Below are 15,382 nucleotides of genomic sequence, written 5' to 3'. Positions count from 1 at the left end.
TCAGGTTTGATAAGCAGGACTTCCCTCTCATGAAGCCATGCTGGCTGTGACCACTGACTGTATTGTCCTTTAGGTGTTTTTCAACACCTTCCAGACTAATCTTCTCCATAACTTTACTGGGCACTGTTAGCGACACTAACAGGCCTGTAGCTTCCAAGGTCATCCTTTTTGCCATTTTTTGCCAAATTAGGAAAAAGTTAGCCTACTTCCAGTCAACTGGGACCTCTCCTCTCTCTTTGGGTCAAATCTACCTTACTCAGAACAAAAGTACAATCTACTGGCTTTGCATTAGCAAGAGAAATAAACTGTAGTAAATATGCTTTTTTTTCTCTTCAGTAATCATTCACAGAATATTCTGAGTCGGAAGGGACTCACAAGGATCATCTTGGCATTATTAGTACCATTCTCTAACTGAGTTAGTCTGTTCTCTCATTGTTTCCTTTTCTTTTAGGAAATTATGATAGCACAGAATGCAAAACACAATTGTTCTATACCTACACATGTACTCCTTCACATCTCTGTTGGCTAGCTTTTAAGCCTTGTAGCAGTACATCTGTAGTTCTCATGGGAGGAATTGTTCAAAGTAACCAGAATTTTCCTTCCATTACTTTAGATTTTAAAACTACAATTCACACTCTTCCTTTTTATTTGCTTTGTTAAACAGCTAGTGTTACATGAAGGTTAAAATAGAACTGCTCTCCGCATACTACAACAGCTTCTCCTAGAAGTCTTCAAGTGAGATATATTTGTAGGTAAGTAAATCCTCTGGCCCATGTGGATCTGGACATATACACATATCTGCAAAAAGAATATTCCCACAATTGCACTGTCTACAACATATTTTCTTATGATTATTATGGCCATACCTGTTCACCATTGCAGTATGTTAATTTCTATGCATGTCCAAAGTCACTTAGTGATTGCAAAGATACAAGTGCTTATATATGTATGGCACAGAAATCAGGCTGTTTTATCCCTTGCTTGTGTTGCAGAACATATTTCAAAAGCTAATTTTTGTATCTCTTTTACAGGACACCCCCTGCTCCCAGGAAAAACAGAACCTGAAAAAAAGACAAACAAAAACCCAAGCGAAAAAAACTACTCTGTTGTTAATGAGATGAAGATGTTGGAATTTTTAAAGTTCTTTTTCCCTCTGTGAAAAAAATGTGCCAAAAGTTTCCTTGAATAAAGAAAAAAATAATCTAAGAAAACCTTGGTGCAAAGTTCTGTCCTCCATTGGCTGAATTTGTAATTAAATTGCACCTGTGTTCAGTCTGAAACAAGGTGTTGTAGGACCCCTTTTCCCATCCTCCTTACCCAGCTCCTTCTCCCCAAGCCCAAGCCCAGGCTGTGTCCCAGCACCCTGCGCTCACACCGTCTCTCTCCTCGCTGTCCTGAGGATGTCCAGGGTGGTTAGGATTTGTCAGGTCACACCTCAGCCTGTCAGGATTTTGTGGCACGTCCTTTGCCCTGCTACAGCCCATTGCTTCATTCCATCTGCGCTCAGCCTGGCAACAACCTGGCCTTGTTAGATGCAAATAAACACAGCCGGCCAAAACGAGCTGGCTATTTTCTTTCTGCTTACCTGTCACATCCCATGGCTTTTGCTAAACTCATCAGTGCTGCTATTAACCCCAGTTGGTCCACGGTAAAGAAGCAAGCACTACACACGTTTGTGCATGTGTGTATGCAGGCACACGCAGGCACAGAGCCCAACAAGAGCCCCTGGTTCTGGGCTGAGTGGTGGGGGCTAGGCTACATCCCCAGCCATTGCGTCTCCCACCTCTCTCCTTTCCCCTCTTCCTTTCCCCTTAGCACATTGCCTCCTAAAACTCCTCCTCAGCCAGGTCCTCACTTTTTCAGCCTCTCTCACTGCTTTCCCAGTGTTTTCCTCATTTTCCTTATGAGAAAGTTTGACTGATTTGATCTCTTCCACTCCCTTGGTCTGACAACGTATTTTCTTCATGGCACTTCTTTCTTTCAACCTGATCTCCAGTGACTTCCCCCCACCAGCCTGCCCACCTCCCTGTCATGATCTGCTCTCCCCTTCTACCTCTACTTCTCACGTTACTTTCTGCCCCTCTTTTCTCTGGCGCAGCCTGAATGAATGGAGCAGGGACATCCATTGAAGAGGTGAGGTCCCATTCCAGGCAGTCCTACAATCACAGCAAACACAGCAAACACAGCAAACAGACTCCTGTTGTCCTCTCTGCCTCCTGCAGGCTCCCATCTTGGCCCCTAGAGAAAGGAGAACTCCGGCACACAAATGTGAGAGCTTTGGCCAGAGTCTTCCTCTGGGCCTGGGGCAAAAAGGTACTCTTCTAAGCGTGACATTTCACACAGTACGTGCACATCTGAAAATTGATTTTTACTTGCTTTTTCCCAAAACTGGTTTAATTACGGGCTGTGCTATCAAGCCCAGCAACTACTTACTGGTAACAGGAGAGTGAGAGTAGAACCAGGACAGCAGTGGGTGCTGAAGTAGTTTCTAAAAAGAGGCAAGAATCTAACATCAGTGCAATATTGGATTGCTTACATTTCTTTGGTGTTTTTGGAAGACATCTTTGCTTTTTGTTGGAAATAAAAGGCAAATCTGTTCTCAGGCAGTTGTCTCCCCTACTTTTCAGCCTTAATGGTATTTGCATATCCTCCCCCTTCTTCCTTTTTCTTTTCCTTTCTCCATCCTCTTTAAGTTGTAATTCAATCTCTTCCAACTCATGATCTCTTTTCTTTTTTTGGCACTCCCTCTACCCGCTCTCTCATTAGTTTGAGTTAATTAGGAATAGTAGGCAGCCCTCAATCTGTTATGTGTTAAAACAGAACAATCCAAAACAGAGGCACAGACACAACTATGTGATTTCATTGTTTAAGGGAGACAGAAAACCAGTGGGGATTCTCTTATCCAGACTAACATCTTCCCAATGGTTAATCTAACTGGCTTTAAAATGTTCCGCAAATGCAGACCTGGGATAACAATCTTTCCCTGTTTCCTTTCCTTTTTTTTCTTTTTTTTTTTTTTCATTTCATCATTGGCAAGAATGAGTGAATTGGATTGACATGGAGGTGATAGAGGAAAAGAAATAGTCTACATGTCAAAATGACAATGTATATTACATGGTTAACAGAATGAGTGGTACGTGCAATGGCTGCGGGTATTTTCATCTGCTGTGTTGTACAATAAGGTCCTTTTTTTTTCCCAAGTGTATCATCAAGATCACTCTCAATTCAATGCAGATTGTTTGCTTGAAGGATCTCTTTCTAAGAGCACTATAATTTGATAAATGTCGAACTGAAACAAGAATCTAAGTATTCACTTGTTTCTATTACTGAACTGCGTATATGTAGAGGTCATGCCTGCTATTTTGTCTGTAGTGCTGATCACAGACCTTAGGGCAGAGTGTGCTGTGGAAGTGAAATAACACATCTAAGAAATCAAGCCCTGATTCTGAAGGTAAGGCCTTACATTTTTTGACTGACTACATACGGTGCTCTTTGGATGAAATGTATGCTTAGGAAAGACAGGTATAGCTATGCAACTAATGCAAAAATACATGCCTGCATTAAACTTATATGTGAGCGCTTTTGAGTGTTTATGAGGCTGTTTATATATGTATATGTAAATGCATTAATATGTAAAATTTGAATCTTCAAAGATTGTTGTGCAAGATTCATGAATTACCGACAGCCACATTTATAATAATTGTTACATTAAATTGCTAATTTGGTATGTATGTGCCTGCATGCATATGAAGTTGTGTGGCAGTAATTTGTGTTAATAATTTATCCATTAATTAGCAATGCTAATGAAAAAAAGCTTTAAAGTTAAACAACTTTCTATGGTCTTTTTTGAAATCTGATATCCAGGATATAGAATGAAAAATCTATTGGAAAAAAGGAAACAGAGACATTGGAAGTGCTGCCATCAAAATGTCATTATACATGTTAAGAAAAATTAATTTCCTTTCTGCCAGAAACATCTCTTTATGACAGAGAAGACATCAGACTAATGAGACACAAAAGGAATGCTTCAAGAATGACAAAGTATAAGCTTGATTATCAGAACATACCAGAGTGCTACAGCACTGAAGAAGATAATATCCCCTCAAAAAGACATCCTTGGAGGTTTTATTGGGGGGGTAGGGGGGCAAGCAGTTTCTTGCTGAACATAGACAACATGAGGCCAAACATCTCCATAAGGAGATGTTGCAAGAAGTTTAGGAGATTTTTACAATTTATTTTTAATATACTATTTATTTCCCTAGCTATCGGTACAGTTCTGTGCAAACTGCATTAAATCCTGAGAGGAGACAGATTCGGCCCTTATAATGTTCCTCTGTTTGATCTTTTATTTCTATAGTAACACAAAAATGTAGTGATCGTTGTGGGTCTACTTTACACCACAGATGAAAAATTGTTCTTTTTTCACTCATGGAATTAAAAGAATTTACAGTAACTCCTCTATTTCAGTATTCATAATTAAGACTGTTTAATTTATACAATCTTTCTCTTTCTACATGTGTCTTAGATCACAATATAAGAGTGGTATAAGAAAAAGGTATAAACACATACTTTAATAAAAATCCAGGACTTTAAAAATCTCTCTACTAGATGACATTAAAAATTTTATAGAGTGATGACATTAATAGTTTTATTAAGTTTTGACATCTGAGACTATATCACTTCCAGTGCTACATGGAAGCCATAAAAATTGTATGAACTCGTATAAATCCCTCATTTAGTCAGAAATTAAAACATATGGGGAAAATAGTAAAACTAAATTAATATAAAATCTATCGAAAAGGTGTCTAGAAAGTAAAAACTTTTAGAAAGGCAGGAAATAATTTATACTTTATCACATATATAGTAAACATACTGTTGATTCTTCAAGAGTAAAGATATTTATCCCTTCACATGCCCAGATTAGAACCATGGTTTCTATAATGTCTTGTAGCTTTCCAAATGTCAAATTGATATGCCAGCTCCTGAAATTCTTCCATGCCTAAAACTGCACAATTTTCTGTGCAATGCACATAAAATCCCTGACTTCTATCAACATATAAACGGTATGGCAAGAGAAGGAGAAAGATAGTGGCTGTGGTCTAAGAAGTTTACATTTTAGTACGTAATAAACCAAGGAAATATTGTTAACAAGTTGAGAGAAATGACTAGAAGATTGTTATGTAATGCAAAGCAGAATCTACGGTCCCAAGTGTTCTCAATTCACTTCTGTCTCTGAAGTTGAGTTCAGACACAGTTTTGACAGCAAGCTCAGTTTGAGACACACTCAGTATGACACTTTGTGAAAGCTTCAGAATGCAGGATAAGATAATAAACAGCTACAGAACCAAGAGAAATACAACTTTTAAAGTGCACAGGTAATGCAAAGGTGTCTGTGTCCTGTAGGTGTTAGTGGCACATGGCAGTTCATACATGTGGTTGTCTAACCTAAGATATTACAAAACCTTAAAGCCAATCGTTTTACAAATTATCCTTTAAGAGACACTGCTTCTAGTGGATTAACAATTTTGATACTAAAAACTGTTCTAAATCAGTTTGGCACGAGGATAGTTTATCATGTGCTACTAATGCTTATGCTTGCATTGCAGTTGATTTTGACTTACTCTTGAGACATATAGAGATAGATTCACAGAATCTACAAATATACTTGTAGGATGAAACAGTGGCACTTTGACACTTGAAACAATGGTCTTTTTGGAATTGATATAGTACTTAAATTCACCTCAGAATTAAAACTCAGACTAAGAATTATTTAAAAATTCATTGCTTATATGTTTAGACAAATTGCTAAAAAGTACATAAAAGCAAATACTGCTAGCTAAAAAAAAATATCCAAGAAAACAGAAAAGAGGTAATGAAAGCGTAAAGGCAATGAAGCACGTAATGTTTGACCTGTAGCAGTAGAATTTGTGAACTCAAAGAATTTGTTTAGGTTACATATAGAAAAATACTAACTGTGATCAACCAGAATCATCTTGTGCACAGGAACATGCAGAATATTAATTGGATTGCTAATTTCCTCAGAAGCCAGAGGTTCAGTAGGAAAATTTGATGATTAATAAACCTTAATCTGTTAATAGTGGTGCTGGAAAAAGATTTAGATAGTGAGTAAAGCTTGATGTATACAGAAATTTTTGCATCTTCTTATAGCAGCATAAAAATCTATACAGAAACTCCTTTCATCTTTCATCAAGAGATATTTGAATGCTTTTCTATTTTAATCATGGAGAGAGATAACTGGTATTATTAGGACAAAAGTAGGCATATTCTTACTGTAATGGAGTTAACCACCCAAATATCCTTTCTGTTTTTGAACCCTGACCATCCTTTTTACAAACACCTCCTTTTTAATTCACTGCATGACATTACACAGACTCCAGGCTTCTGCAAATGCTCACCATCAGGCAAAGTACTTTCTATCATTAATAGCCATGCTGAATTATCCATATTGGTGGTACAGCTACAGGCACAAACCTATTTGAAAAACTGTCTTAATACTCAGGTTAGTATCTTTTCTTGGTTGCTCGTGTATTGCTTAAGCCTTAATTTGCGTCAATGAATTTGTTTTTTAACTTCCATTAGCATTAATATTTATTCCAAAATTAGTAAAGACCATTTAGAGCCCTGAGAAGTAATCTGTTTTTAGTGCAAAGGAAGCAGCTTTTCTTATTTTGTGGTCAGGTCTGGGGAAAAACGAAAAATAACTCGGAGAACTTTTATTTGGAGGTATTTGTGAAGTTATGACATTCTTGTGTGTTTGAAATTTTAAAACTTTTTCTGAAAGAAATTGCTATGACTAATTTTAAGAACTATAACTTGTGGTATTTGTATAAACTGAACTATGGAATATTGTACAAAAGTACATAGCCTTCAGAATATGTTGTCAGTGTATATTATTTAACTAATTCTATACTTCCATTCATGATAGAGTTAGGGATTGGGTAGGACAAAAGGGGATGGACTTGAAATGCCTTATTGAAACTTCACCCTTATTCACTTTTGCAGTTGCCACAGAGGTAGCATGGGAAGATAGCTATTTCTCTACCCTCATAAAAAACTTTTAGTGGATCAGATGTTGGCTTGTACTGAAATGCTTTATTTGTACCACTGTAGCTACGCTAAAACAAGACTTTATAGTCCAATAGAATAAAATGTTCATATTGTTTTGCTTTACATGCTATCACAAAGAAAAGAAATGGGAAAATAAATAATGAGAAAAATATTGACAAAGCAACTTTTGCATTTTGTCTTTCAGAACTTCTTAAACTGGTTGTCCTTCCATCCAAAAACTGCTGCCTATGATTAAATAGTTGTGATTACATTAAGTGAACTGAAAATGCAATTCCTCAAGCACTGAACATTTCTGAACTGTGAGTACTAAAAATATTGATAAATTTACTTCCATCCTGTGACAATTTAATATTTGACTTTATATGAACTTACTTGACTTTTCTAGCTAGATAAACTTGTTCTCATTTTAAAATTTTTCTTCCTCTCCATTGAAAATTACAGCACTTGAACGTCACATAATTTCTCCTCATTGAACAGCCATTCTGCAGTTTTTCTCAGAACACTCCTGACTAGCGTTTTGAGAAAAACTACTGAGTAGAAATTTTCCTCTCTTGTAGCAGAAATATGACAGTATTATTTTCCATCATTAAGTGCCCTTGGCAATGAAGGATAATTTGCAAAGGAATGTTTAGAGAGGTTTGAGTTTCTAAGAACTTACAATGCTGGAAAATATTACACAGGTATCACACAGGTACTACATAATTATTGCAAGTACATTTTAATTCTTTTTTTAAATTTTATTTCTCACAAGAATTTAGCTATGTGGATTTTGCTGAAAGGGTTATTATTGATGAAAGAATATAAAAGGAAAGTTAATCTTGGGAAAAATAGACAAGAAATTGTAAGGATTTATAGACAGTAGACTCCAAACTGATACTGCCATTTCATCAGTGCAACAGTTACTTGTGAGAGAAGAACATATTCTAGTGTGCTGTGTATCTAGCTGTCAGCTTTACCACTTAACACTTCTAGTGTACTGCAATGATTTTAAACAAGACATAGGGAAAGCAGACTTGTCAAGGAACGGTGAATGAAAAACTGAGAATTTTCAGTGTTAGAAAAGAGACTGAGTGCCCCTGTATGCCCCCAGCTACTGTGATTAAGTGACTAGAGTGCAATGGAAGAAAATGTACTCTGCCCAGAAAAAAACCCTGTCTCTGCACAGAAAAGTGGAACTGCAGTTTGAGCTCCAACTTCCAGCAGTTGAAAAATTGTAGAATTGCTTTGGGAACCTTTCTCTTCAAAAGGCACATCGCAGAGGTATGGATGTTTATCCACTGCAAACAAACATAATTTCTGTGCTTTTGCTCTCACTGAGGTGGCAAAACGAGGATTTAGCCATCATTAAGCTAGAATGGGAAAATACTCAAGAGTCCGAACTACAAAACCAGTTTCCTATTGAGACCTTTCCTAATAAGTTTGCTTACATTCACTCAGCTTGTTTAGCTAGATCAATATATACAATTCTCTTTTTTCTAATTCATATCCTAGCCCGCAGTAGCTAAATCTTCATCTCATCAAAAGTTTATTTATTCATTAGTGTTCTAGGTTTTAGCCTGTATGTAGCTTGGCAATCTCTACTTCCTCTGCTGCTTCTCCCTTCAATCTCTCCTTTTTTTACCTTCTGGTTTGGTAAAAGTTTTCATACTTGCCTACGCAAAATTAATACAAAATTTCAGGGGTCATTTTGAGAAAACACCAGAATTTTACTTAGTTTTAAGATGAAATTTTAAATCTTTCTTGACAATGATAGTAAAGGAGTAGTTTTATGTAAACCTTATCCTGAGCAAAACAATTGTGAATTTATGTTGATTATGAAAGATTAAATACTGTCTTGCACTGACTGCAAAACTTCTGTGTCAGTGGAGTCTGGCAAACTAACCAAATAAGAAAGAGAAGTAATAGCTTAATTTTTCAAGCCAGAGGTATGACTTTAGCTATATGCCACTTGTTTTTCATTTAAAAATTATAAGGAATAAACAGTAACTCTTCTTTTGACCAATGTCTCCTGCCTTTGATTTATTTTTGCATCTGATTTCTCCAGCATAATGTGCTGATCATCAAGTAAATTTCAGTTTATTCCTAGCATTATCACCTCAGAATACAGCTATCATCCAGGCAATGTATTATTCAAAGAACTTTTTCAGTAGTTAGTAGAATTATTCTGCATAACACCTAGCATTCTCACTACCTGGCAATATGCCAGATAGTATATATTTGGCACGCTTCAGCAACATGTCAAAAAATGCACTAAAATGTTATCAACATACTTATTTTTCTCAGAAATGGGAAACCTTGATGTTCTCAGCTCTCATAGTTTTTTCCTATACAAATTAAAAGAAACAAGGAGGTTTTAAATTATTCTACTGCCTTGTAATTGGTGCAGTTAAATCAAAATAGATATAATTTAATTTAGTTTTTTAAAAATATATGTAGCTCCTTAGAGATTTGCTTTAAAGGTCTGAACTTGAGTCTTTTCTTAGGACACTTCAGCAGCAGATGATGTTACACAAAAAGAATTTTAAAAAGAGGTTTACTTACATTCTTAATTACCTGGATTACCAGGGCTGTATCCACAGATGATCCGAACATTAACTTAAAGAGGAAAAGTACTCTGAGACTATAAGGTTTAATGTGTTTACGGGAAGAGAAGCAGAACACACCCCACACTTCTTGGACAAAAAAAAAAGTTACTCCTGTTTTCTCAGAAATTCTGTAACAATCAAAAATTATTTGCAGGCATTTTTTTTCCTCAGAATTACAGTAAATCTGTTAAGTACTGTAACATTTTATTGGGCTGCAGTGTTCCCATTTCAAAGATTCTTTCTCCTTTGAGCAAGAATTTTCCTTCTTTTCTAATTTTCTTTTTAGAAGAGAAATGAAATATATTTATTGAATCAGTCTCAAAAAGTAAATCTGGTTCTATCTATATCTGCAATAAAAACCAAATACATACACAGGTAGCACATCCCTAAAACATACTTTTAATTTTAGATGAAAAGTGAATAATGCCACACACCACATACAGGGTTATGGTTTTCGCTGTAAGTATGGCTCCTTCTGAGATTTTGTGTTGCTGGGTTTACATTTGTAATTCTGGTGGCTAACATGTTTCTGTAGCAAAGCAGAAGATTAGTTCCCAAAGTGCATGTTATTAACCTCGTTTCCTATACTAGATTGTTATTATCTGTTGGATGATATGAAATGTGAAATATGATTCTGAAATGCGTTCAAGGGATCTTACAGAAACTACTAATATATTTCAAATTTGTCACAACTCCTATTCCTGTTTAAATGCAATTATTTAATTAGATGACTACCAGGATTTAAAATTACTCCTTCTGAAGATTCGCAAGACAATGGGAAAGCTCTTGACAACGTTCAGTGGATGCTAGACTGATCACATCATCTTTTTAAAAGTCCTAGTCAACTGCTTTAAGCTGTTAGTTCTCATTCACCAGTGATGCTAATGAGTACCATACACACAGTAGTACAATATTTCTACCAACAAACACATGACAACTGGATTATAACCATTTGGACATCAGGAAGTTCTTCACAGAAAGGACAATCGGGCATTGGAATGGGCTGCCCAGGGAGGTGGTGGAATCACTGTCCCCAGAGGTGTTTGAGAAAAGCCTGGATGGGGCCTTGGTCTGGTTGAAAAGGTGTTGTTAGGTCACAGGTTGGGCTTGATGATCTCAAAGATCTTTTCCAACCAAGCAGATCCTGTGATTCTGTGATTCTGTAACCATGACAAAGTAGAGAAAAATGGGAATAACAAATTACAAGCTAATGTGGCCAACTCACTACATCTAAACTTGAAATTAAGATTTTAACCACAGAACAGGGAATAACATTAATCTTACTAATTATCTTTAAAAGAGAGTAGATTCTATCAACTGAAAAACAAAGACTCTTCATAATGTGCTGCTGAAGTTTTATTCTAATTGGAATTTGAGTTCTGAGTCATAGCCCTCCAGACCAGAGATGCACAGATTTACAATCTGGTTAAAGTTCACTTTTCATTACAAACAGCAATCTCTGACAGCATCCACAGAAACCTCCCTGAAATTTGCAAACAAAGGCAGGTCTTGCTTCATATAATTTGTTTGTTTGTTTAAGTTAAACTAAAAATTTGGGAAACAGAGGAGTTGGAAATCCATTGAAATCCTTCATTGAGATTACAATACAAGGAAAGTACTTGAGTGTCACAGTCAATCTGGAAATGCTGTGTGATTAATTAAAACTTGTGCCAAGTTTTTTTATTCCTAATAAGTCACTTTCCTACTGCAAATACGGTTCTTTCTTAGCATTTCTCATTACACTTCAAGTGTTATAAAGAGGAGTTTTGACCTCAAGATTATTTACCTGATGCATGGTTTCTAGCCAGCTCTGTAGGAACTTCCTGGAAATAACAGTATAAATAAGAAATAGCAAGTTAGAGTGGGGAGTGGGGGGACAGGATGACAAAAATGAATAATCATGGACTTCATAAAAGTTTTACATCAGTTCAGTTGCAACTTCAGTAGACATCCTTTTGATGCGTTCTATTAATTGCAAGTTTCAAATCCTGTTCTAGCGGCTAACTACTATGATATATGGAAAAGGCACTCAACTCTAGTAAAGAGATTTGGATTTTTTTCACTGCAGAGAATTCAGGACCCAATACACTCTATATCAAAACACACAAAAATATACCTTTCAAAACCACTGTAGTTATGAAGATGTTGATAATTAATATAAGATAACATGAAGATAATTAGAACTGATTAAAAGAAAATAAGGACTATTCATTCAGAGAATTGTTTCTAAATATCAAAGAAAGAGGTAGATGTTAAATATACCTCTGACATTTTTTCATTTTAGCTGTACAGAAACTTCTTTTAGATGTTCTTCAAAACTTTAAAATTAGAAAGAAGGTTATTTTCACGTGTGAGTCTTTCATAGCTGAAGAACACAATTACTACACAGAGGCTTAAAAAGCACACATAGCAATTATGTAAAATCAGTTGAGGCTGTCTAAAACTTGGCTTTGAAACAAAGGTTCATGGAGGAAATGCTGAAAATTACTTGGCAGTAATTGTTGCTAACAATGTAGGTTAATAACTAGTGTTGGGTCTGATTCTGATCTAACCCTGACCAGTTTTGCCTTTGCACTCTATTGATTTGCATCAAATTATTCATGAAGTTCACTGATAAGAGCTTTTACTGTGACCTGTGTCATAAAATCTTTCTCCTTATTCGTTATCAATTATTTGAGAAGCCTTCAAACTATGCACTACTTATTACTTGCTCCCTCATTTGAACTGTGTACCAAAAAATGGTTTAAAAAATTAGTTTAATTTTTAACAGGAAAAACAAGAATAACATTTTTTGTATCACAAAAAGATACTCTAAATATAAGTCATTCTATGCTGCCAAGACTGGAATTGTAGTCTATAATAAAACTGCACTTGTTTATTAACTAATGTATTGTTGTGATAATACTGTTCTATTAAGCGTTCTCATTTTCTCAGCCCAGATAATCTGTCCAGCATTGCAAAAGAAATATAAAAGTTGACTAACTTTTATCATAAAATTAGAAAAGCAATTGATATTTATTTATTAACTATTGTCCTGTGGACAAGAAAACTAATTAAGCCTAATTGAAAAACCTATACTTTTGTCATATGATAACTTATTAATTGACTCTTTCCAAGACCTGATGGAAAATATTTGATGTCAGGATTGAATAATAATCAGGAATTAGGAGAGTACAAAAAATTCTATTGATATGAGTAAAATAGGATTGATTATATTCCATGTTTTAGGGCAAATGTTAAGACAGACTTTTACAAGCCAGTTATGGTTTTTTCCAGGTTTATCCCAGTTTTGTGAGAATTTCCTTCTTTCTCTAGAAATATAGATATATTTTTGTGGCATCAGAATATACTGAGTTCTTTTTATTTGTGTTTTGCTTGATTGTCTTTTTCACAAGACTGTTACACCTTTTACTTTTGTATGATTTTTTTTATGATAAACTAAAGACAAGAAACAAAACAATTACAATTCATTTCAATTTAAGGAAGGAAAATATACTACACTCTACCAAATAGTCCTACAACTATTAAGGAATGCTGCAATGATGACATAGATAGCCTTCTAATTTATATTATGAAGAATATTACTTCCTGTAACTGAAATGTGTTCTATCGATAAATGTTTTTTAAAATGGTGTAATAATTCCTGAACCACTACTCATTCTCTCATTGTCCCATAATATATACGGTTCCTTTTTTTTTATTTTGGTGATTTTATGATCATATTTTAGTCATTATTTTATGTGTCAATTGTCCTATATACAAAAATAAAACATCTGCTCCCAAAAATCAATATATATTATGATGCATGCTACAAAAAAAAATAGACTACAATGAGCAGATGTCCAACTAGCAGAAGAAAATAAATAATTCTAAAATGCATTTAGCATCATAGAATGATAGAATTATTTGGGTTGGAAGGGACCTTAAGTATCATCTAATTCTAAGCCCCTGCCATGGGCCGGGACACTTTCCACGAGACCAGGTTGCTCAGAGCCTCATCCAGCCTTGAACACTTCCAGGGAGGAGGCAGCCACATCTTATGTGGGCAACCTGTTCCAGTGCCTCACCACCATCACAGTAAAGAATTTCTTCCTAATATCTAATCTCTACCTGCCCGTTTTCAGTTCGACCCATTACCTCTTGTCACTACGTGTCCTCATAAAAATTCACTCTTCCGTCTTTCTTGTGCCAGGCTCCCCCTTCTGACGGCTGCTGTAAGGTCTACCCAGACCCTTTTCTTCAAGCAGAACAGCCCCAACTCTCTCAGCCTGTTTCCAGACAGGAGCTGCTCCAGACCTCTGAGCATCTGCGTGGACTTGTTCCAACAGGTCCATGTCCTTCTTATGCTGGGAGCCCCAGAGCTGAATGCAATGCTTCAGGCGGGGTGTCATGAGTGCAGAGTAGAGGGACAGAAACACCTCCCTTGACCTGATGACCTCATTTCTAATTATGCAGCCCAAGATACAGTTAACCTTCTGAGCTGCCAGTGCAAATTGTCAAAACTGTTGATTCTCTCATCCACCAACACACCCAAGTCCTTCTCCTTAGGGCTGCTCTCAATCTACTCTTTGCCAACAGTTTTTGTGCTTTTTTTTTTTTTTTTTTTTTGTGCCCCAATCCACATGCAGAACTCTTGAAGTTTGTGAGGTTCTCACAGGTAAGCCTGACCAAGTCCCTCAGAATGGCATTCCTTCCCTCCAACATGCATGATGAAATGCAGCAGCCTAAACCTACCCACTGGTACAATTTATTCTTGTACTTTTGAAATGTCATTGTGAGATGAAAGTCACAGAATCATGGAAGCACAGAAGGGATTCCACTGAGTTGGAAGGGGCCCATAAGGATCATTGAGTCCAACTCCTGGCCCTGCACAGGACACCCCAAGAGCAACACCATAAGCCTAAGAGCATTGTCCAAATGATTCTTGAACTCTGTCAGGCTTGGTGCTGTGACCACTTCCCTGGGGAGTCTGTTCCAGTGTCCAGCCACCCTCAGGGTGAAAAACCATTTCCTGATATCCAATGTAAACCTCCCCTGACTCAGCTTCCTGTCGTTTCCTTGAATCCTATTGCTTCTCATGAGTGAAGAGAATTCCAAGAAATTTCTTTGTACACAGTTATTGTCCATGTTGCAAAACGGAAAGACTTTTCACTAACAGAGTTCAAATTTCAAACTCAGATATGCATCTCTCTACTGCCTCACTCCATGAGTATATATCGCACAGAAATTTCATAATGACTGAAGAACTGCTAGTTGTGCTCAGAGATACTGGTAATTATATTAAAGGAACACTTGGATTTTCAGAAATGCAGGATAGTCAGCGTGCTGCAAAAGCCAAAGGAATTTGCTCTGTAGCCTTGAAAATGTTGTCATTTTGACTTCAGTGCTTTGCAATTAAAGTTATGAGAACTTGCACATCCCACCCAAATTTGAGATCTCAATTTAGATGGGAAAAAAAGCGTGAATTTCACACCAGTTCTGCTTCATTTCTGATGTGTCTGCCTTTCCACATCACACTAAAAAATGACCACTGTTTCTGTTCTACTGTCACTAATACGATATCATAAGGAAGATCACTAAAGAGCATAAAGAATTTCAGAACAAGAATCCAGTGGTTTCTCAAATCTCAGTGATTTCCACTTTTAAACCATATATTGGTTGTTTTCACCCTTAGATCTTTCACTCTTTACTTAATGCTCATTTCTATC

The 15,382-nt window shown here is 36.3% G+C and overlaps 1 protein-coding gene across 1 annotated transcript in view; it reads left to right on the top strand.

Annotated features, from left to right (window-relative positions):
- The first annotated feature begins 3,138 nt into the window (after positions 1-3,138).
- The window catches only part of ALDH1A1 (aldehyde dehydrogenase 1 family member A1), a 47,443-nt gene continuing 35,199 nt past the window's right edge, over positions 3,139-15,382 (top strand). Inside the window, exons 1-2 of the mRNA XM_048292838.1 lie at positions 3,139-3,451; positions 7,274-7,388. The gene's annotated coding sequence lies outside the window, so the exon portion shown is untranslated. The remainder of the gene's footprint in view (positions 3,452-7,273; positions 7,389-15,382) is intronic.

This window comes from Corvus hawaiiensis, chromosome Z, assembly GCF_020740725.1.
Source record: "Corvus hawaiiensis isolate bCorHaw1 chromosome Z, bCorHaw1.pri.cur, whole genome shotgun sequence".
Taxonomy (NCBI): Eukaryota; Metazoa; Chordata; class Aves; order Passeriformes; family Corvidae; genus Corvus; species Corvus hawaiiensis.
This window is presented reverse-complemented; position numbering and strand designations above follow the sequence as displayed.